This window comes from Rhinopithecus bieti, unplaced genomic scaffold, assembly GCF_001698545.2.
Source record: "Rhinopithecus bieti isolate Rb0 unplaced genomic scaffold, ASM169854v2 scaffold_1452, whole genome shotgun sequence".
Lineage (NCBI taxonomy): Eukaryota > Metazoa > Chordata > Mammalia > Primates > Cercopithecidae > Rhinopithecus > Rhinopithecus bieti.
In genome coordinates this window covers 392,225-399,945 of record NW_016803399.1, presented here as the reverse complement: position 1 = coordinate 399,945, position 7,721 = coordinate 392,225, and positions in this window count along the sequence as shown.

The following is a 7,721-nucleotide window of genomic DNA, read 5'->3' as shown; positions in this document are numbered from 1 at the left end:
AACTATTTGAATATATATATAAATATATATGAATATATATAAATATATATGAATATATATAAATATAAAAAATCAAAATCCACTGGTATCAAAATTTTACCAGTACTGGTGAAGAATAGAAATGTTACCTCCCTTTGCACTCTTCCACTTAATATAATTGTTTTAAATATTTCCTCTATGTATATTGAGACCCATATGAAACAGTATTATAATTTTGGCTTCAGTCGTCAAACGTAATTTAGAAGATGCAATAGAAGCAGGAAAGCCTATTGCATTTTCCCGTATTTTGCTCTCACCGTATTCCTGACGCTCCAAGATTCCTTATTTTACTATTTCCTTCCTGTTTGAAATGCTTCCTTTAGGTTATCTTTAAAATTAAGTCTATTAATGACAAATTATTTCTCTTTCTTCTAATTGAGAATGTCACTATTCCCCCTTCATTGCTGAGGATAGTTCCACTGGGTTTAGAAACCACATGGCAGTGTTTCTCTTCCAGCACTTGTTAGGTGTTGTGCCTTGTCCTTCTGTCCTCGTAATTCGGATAGATGTGCTCTGTCATTCAAGTTGTTGTTCTTGGCCGGGTGCAGTGGCTCATGCCTGTAATCCCATCACTTTGGGAGGCCAAGGAGGGTGGATCACTTGAGGCCAGGAGTTCAAGACCAGCCTGGCCAACATGGCGAAATCCTGTCTCTACTAAAAATACAAAAATTAGCCAGACGTGGTGTGGGTATCTGTAATCCCAGCTACTCAGGAGGCTGAGGCAGGAGAACCGCTTGAACCCAGCAGGCTAGAGGTTGCAGTGAACCAAGATCATGCCACTGCACTCCAGCCTGGGCAACAGAACAAGACCCCATCTCAAAAAAATGATGAAATAATAAAATTTTTTTAAAATGTTATTCTTCTGTGGGTAGAGCGTTGTTTCTCCCTGGCTGCTCTCAAGATTTGTTGTCTTTAGTTTTTAGTTTAATTATGATGTGTCTTGGTGTGAATTTCTTTGGAGTTATCCTTTTTGGAATTCTCTCCATTTCTTAGATCTGAAGATTAATGAGGGGGGTAGCCAAATTTGGGGAATTTTCAGCCATTATTTCTTTTGGGCTTTTTTTTTTTTTTTTTTTCTGTTTTCTTTTTCTGTTTTTTTTGGTTTGTTTCTTTGTTTGTTTTGGTTTGTTTTTTTGAGACATAGTCTCACTCTGTCACCCTGGCTGGAGTGCAGTGGCATGATCTCGGCTCACTGCAGCCTCCCCCTCCCGGGTTCCAGCATTATTTCTTTAAATATCTTTCCAGCCTCACTTTTCCTAGATTCTGGGATTCCAATGACACAAATGTTAAATATTTTGTTACAGTTCAATAGAACTTTGAGGCTCTGTTCTTTCTTTAGTCTACTTTTCTTTGTTGTTCAGATGGGATAAGTTCTGTGGTTCTATCTCCAAGTTCACGGACTCTCCTCTAGCATCTCTATTCTGCTGTTGAGCCCATTCATTGAGATCATTTTTATTTCTGTTATTATATTTTTACTTCTAAATGTTCATTTGTTTACTCTTTATATCTTCTATTTCTTGATGAAATTTTCATTTCTTTGCTGAGGCTATCCGTTTTTTTCATTTGTTTTGAGTTTGTCTGCAATCTCTGGCTGAAGCATTTTCCTAATAGCTGCTTTGCGATATCTCTTTTAAAATTCTAACATCTTAGTAATTTCAGTACTTATGTCTATTGATTATCTTTTTTCGTTTGGTTTAATAATTTTCTCATTCTTAGTGTAACAAGTGATTTTTTATTAAAACCTGGACATTTTAGATATTACACCATGCCGAATCTTCTTCAAATCTTGTGTTTTAGCAGGGGTCTCCATTTAAGTCCTTGGTGGTAGGACTTCTTCAGCAATGCCAGGTGGGGGTGAAAGTCCAGCTTCTTCATTCGGCCTCACTGATCCCCGTAATCGGGTGGAAGAATGCCTGATTACTTTGGGAAGGGGCTAGAGTTCATGGCCCCCACCAGGTCTCTGTCTAAGGGGTGAGGGCACCTCATCACTGCTCCCCACATGTCATCACTATCAACATGGAGGTGGGGGTTGGCCTTGTTACCCTGGGTAACCATCCCAACCAGGAGGCCAGGGGGATCTCAACGTAAGCAGACAAGGGTGAAAACCCCAGATTTCAACTTGGTCTCCTCTATACCCTCCCATGGGGGTGCTTCATTACAGCCTGGTGAGGGCAGAAGTCCAGGCTCACCACTTGGCCTTTACTGGCGAAGGGGGTGGGGGGCAAGGTTTTGTCTGAGATATTTGAATGGAATAGAGCGTTATTATATAAATGTTTCCTGTCCTGCTAGGCTGTCATTTTTCTGGTCTAGTTCTTTCAGTGATAAGAGCAGGCTTTACTTGGGGGCGATTTTTGTCGCTGCTCATTGGCATTTCTGAGTTGCTGGCTACTTCAGCTAAAAGTCTGGGATATATTAAGCAAAATAAAATTCGGGGGACTCATCACCATGTTGTTCCTTGGATCCTGGGGTCCTTAGCTGGTCTGCCTGCATCTTTCTACCTTTCACAGCCTTCTCATATTTGTTTATACACAATATCTGGAGTTCTGTGTTTAGGGTTTTTTGTTTGTTTGTTTGTTTGTTTGTCTGCATTTAGCAGGAAGGAGAGGAAAATGGTCATATATACCATCTTCAAGGAAGCAGAAGCCTCTCCAAAGAGTTTTATGCAAAACTATGGCTTTCTTTAAAGACTGAGTTTTATAGTTTTACCAAAAGTAATTCAGATGACTTCATAAGTTTCAGTCAACTAACAAAATAACAAGGTATATATTTGTTATTTGGTTGAAGTTTATCAACATAAATCTGCATCTCTCTTTATCATCTGGAAAGGAAAAATAAGAAGCAGCTAGGGCTGAAAGATCATGTCCAGACTAAAAGCCCATGACGCTCTCGACATGCCACAGGTGGCCAGATCTTGTCTTTAGTTGTCTTCCAGCCATTGCAAAAGTGAGATAGATTTCATTAGATCTCACCTTTGATCTCATGGTATTTATAAACCAAATACATCTCTCCCCTTTAAGTTGGAAGGGATATCAGGAATATCTTGATGTTCCTCAGACTCAGGGCCCCAGAAGCTTCACTGAGGTGTGGGTAAGATACTGCAGAACATACTTTCAAGTATTCATGGAACGTTTACTGAAAGACTTACACAGGGCTTTAAAGTAAATCGTAATGTATTTGAAAGTAATGAAATTGTACAGAGTATATTCTCTGACACAATAAAAATACATTCAAAATCAATGACATGTAAATATCAAGAAAAAGTTCCAGTGTTTGGACATTAAGCAATACACTTTTATATATCCAAGATACAAAGAAGAAATCACAAAAGAAATTAGAAAACACTTCAATACTGAATGATAGTGTCAAGAAGACATATCTATATTTGAGAAATACTGCTCAAACAGTGCTTACAGGAAAATGCATAACTTTAAATGACTATATTAAAAAGGAAAAAAGTCTTAAAAGGCTACATACTATATGATTCCATTTACACAACATTCTGGAAAAGGCAAAATTATAGCAATGAAAAATAGATCAGTGATTACCTGCAGTTTATGGGGAGGAACGGATGACTAGGTAAAGAAAGAGAGTTTTATGACTATGAAACTATTCTGTATGATGCTATAAAGGTGAATACATGATCCTGTGTTTAAGTCAAAACCCATAGAGCTTTAAAGCACAAATAATTAACCTCCAGAGATACAAATAAAATACTAATTGGGAGGTCAGGGAGTCTCAGGATGAAATACAGACTATGACAAAATAATCTTACTGCATCATCAATGTATGACATATCTCAATGCAGCACGGATGTGCTGATCTAACTAGCTTTTTAAATGAGTGGAAGCTGTAAGACTAAAGACAAAAGGAAATGTACAAAGCACTGCACTCTAGTTGGTGAAGCTGTGTCTCACAGGGACATTAGTTGATAATCCTGAAACCACTATACTTGTATACTGGTATTGAGTAAATGGATGGCAGGTGGTAGGAGCTAGTTTTTTCACTGCTGGAGTGGGACATTACAGATAAGTCAGGTGTAAGAGCAAGAATGGACCAGGTGATGCTGTGTGAGAGCTGAAGATGTCAAAATGAACTCAAGTGTAATTTAATATGGATATAGATGGATAGATATAGAAATACTTCTGGAAATGTGTATGTACACAGGTTAGAATACATACATCTATTTCCTTTCTCTGTTAGCAAAGAGGGCCTAGAGGCACAATACCCCAGCACCAGCAAGCATAAATCATGCGTGCACTTTTGTTTCTAACACCATTCCCCTGTAAAAGGAGTCAGGGGTCCCTGGAGAAATGGCTGAGTCTAGATCTAAGGCAGGACTCATCTGTGTAAGATGAGCCTTGAGAATATTATAGTATCAGAGAGTAAAGAAGTGTAAAAATTAAATAAAAATAAAGTAAAATTTTAAGTCAGCAAAAACACCACACATGAAATGATGAGGGCATGTCACAGAAGCCCAGGTGCTCCCAGTAGACAAAGATGGTACAAACTGACCAACACAATAGATCATATAGTCATTTATAACCCAAATGATATAGCTTATAACCTAAAATATCAAACAAATAGCCATGCATCCATACTGATATAAATAAACGACTGAGTATGTAGATAGGGGACATTGAAAAATCTCCCATTCAGAATAATTCCAAATAATTTATGTAGTTACAGACTCCTCCTCAAGGAGATGCAGCATAAGTCCCCAGCCCTCAAGGGTGTACTCCACACAGTAAGCACCTTCCAAAGAGTACAGGATGGACAGGAGAGAAAGAACAGCACTGCAATGGGAAAACCTGACTCTTGCAAACACCCTCTCAGTCCAGGGATGGAGACTGACATCAAGAGGAGAAGCCATGCTGACAGCGTATGTCTCGAGGCCACGTGATGAGAACTGCACTTAAATGCTGTGATCTTCCTCCTGAAAGCCCATAATCTCAGTCCCACCATCAAAAACACATTAGACACACCCCAGTTGAGGGGCGTACCACAAAATACCTGACCAGTACCCTTCAAAACTGTCAAAGTCATCTAAAACAACATTAAGTCGAATGAGCTGTCACAGTCCAGAGGAGACTAAGGAGACTCAGTGGAATGTGGGATACGTCATGGGATCCCGAGAAAGGAAATGGACTGTAAATAAAAACTAAGGGAATAGGAATAAAGTATAAACTTTGGTTAATAATGTGGCTGGGCATGGTGGCTCACACCTGTAATCCCAGCACTTTGGGAGGCTGAGGCAGGTGGATCACTTGAGAATGGGAGTTTGAGACAAGCCTGGCCAACATGGCAAAACCCCAACTCTACTAAAAATACAAAAATTAGCCAGGCGTGGTGGCTCACGCCTGTAATCCCAACAACTCAGGAGGCTGAAGCAGGAGAATTGCTTGAGCCCATGAGGTAGAGGTTGCAGTAAGCTGAGATCATGCCACTGCACTCCAGCCTGGATGACAGAGTGAGACTCTGTCTAAAAAAACAAAAAACTTAATATTGGTCAAAGTTGTATCAAATGTGTCATAGTAATGTAAGATCTTAAGAACAGGCAAAACTGGTTGCAGGATATACTAGAGCTCTCTGCACTATCTTTGCAACTCTTCTGTAAACCTAATACTTTTGTAAAATGGAAAGAATTTTTTTTAAAGGTGTATCTAATATCAATTACCTAAGTTTCTACCTTAACAAACTAGCAAAAAGAAGACTGACAGCACAAACTAAGTAGAAAAAAATACTATAAAGATAGGAACAGAAATAAATGGAATGGAAAGCCAAATATACAGAGAATTAAAAGTGCATCTGTTGGAAAGATTAGTAAAATTGATAAATACCAATCCAGAAAATCAGGAAAAAAAGCACAAAGTAACCACATCATTAACAAATTGCACGAGATCACATCATAAACCATAGATGCTAAAAGTACAATAAGGTAATTTTTGAGCTACTGTATATAAGTAATTTTGATAACTAAACCAAATAGGTAACTTTTTGGAAAACTCCATCTACCAAAGAGAATATCTGAATCTTTATCTATTAATGAAATTAATTCAAAAAATGACTTCTCACAAAGAAAATTAAGGCCCAGTTGGTAAATTCTATTAAACATTCAAGGAAGAATTAATAACAATATTATGCAAACTCTTTCAGAAAATACAGGAATAAGAGAAGCCTTCCAACTCATTTTGAGACCACTATAATCCTGGCACAGAAACTGGGTAAAATCATTATGAGAAAAGAAAGCGTAGCCCATTATCTCTCGTAAACATAAGTTCAAAAATACACTGTAAAAGATTAAGAAATCTAATACATCGCATCATGATTGAATGGAGCCTATCCTAGGAAAGTAAAGTTAGTTCACAATTCAGGAATAAAATCAATCACTGCAACTCACTACTTTAAAAGAATAAAGCATAGTTTATCATATCCTACTTAACCTCAATAAATACTGGAAAACCATTTGATAAAATTCAACAGCTTTGTTTTGATAAAAAATTTTCACCATATTAAGAATGAAAGAATGCTTTCTAACCCTGATAAAGGACACCTAAAATAAATAATAAATTTATCTTTACAGCTAAAATTATACTTAAAGATGAGACAATGCTATCCCCTGAAGACGGGGAGCAGAACGAGAATGTTCACTCAACACTTCTATTCAACACTGTACTCGAGGTCCTAACCCATATAAAAGACAGTAAAATAAATCAAAGCTATAGCGATCAGAAATGAAAAAGTAAAGATGCCTGTATTTGCAGATGAAATGTTTGTCTATGTGTAAAATTCAGTCTACAAAACTCTTGCCTGCACTAATTTACAAAGTCACAGGTGTTTAACAAGGTTACATGTATTTAATAATGTCACAAGCAAAAAAATTAGTATGTATGTACTTCTATATATTTGCATCAAACAACTGGAAAACTAAATTTAGAAACAATATTATTAACAAAATATTGAAATGTATAGAAATAGGTTTATTACAAGATGCATAAAACCTGTACACTCAAAACTACATAATATTATTGAGAGAAATGAAAAAGGACATAAATAAATAGAGCGATAATCTGTGTCCAGGGATTGGAATACTGAATTTTGTTACAATGCTCACCCCTTCCAAATTTATTTATAGATTCGGTGAAATCCAATCAAAATGCCTGCAGATTTTTAAGGAAATTGACAAAATGATTCCATATATTATATGGAAGTGCAAAGAACCTAAAGTCACCAACACAATTGTGAAAAAGAAAAAAAATAGAAATTACACTACCTGATTTCAAGACTTACTATGAAGCTAATGTAATTAACACAGTGTGGTTTGGCCCTAAGAAAAGATATAGAAATCAATAAAACAAAATAGAAAGTTTAGATATATATCCAGTCATGGTCACTGTTTTTTTAATAAAGGTGTTGAACTATCTCAATGAGGAAAATACACTCTTCAAACCAAGCAGTGCTAGGACACCTGGACACTCAGATGGAGGACAATGGAGCTGGACCCCAGCCTTGGACAATACACCAATATCATCTTGAAATGAGCCAAAGACCTCAACCTAACTGCTAACATAATAAAACGTCTCAAACAAAATGTAGAGGAAATATCTGTGTGACTTAGAGTATGCAATTTTATCAGAAAGACCCACTATTTGATAGTACAATGGGGTGACTACAGTCAATAACTT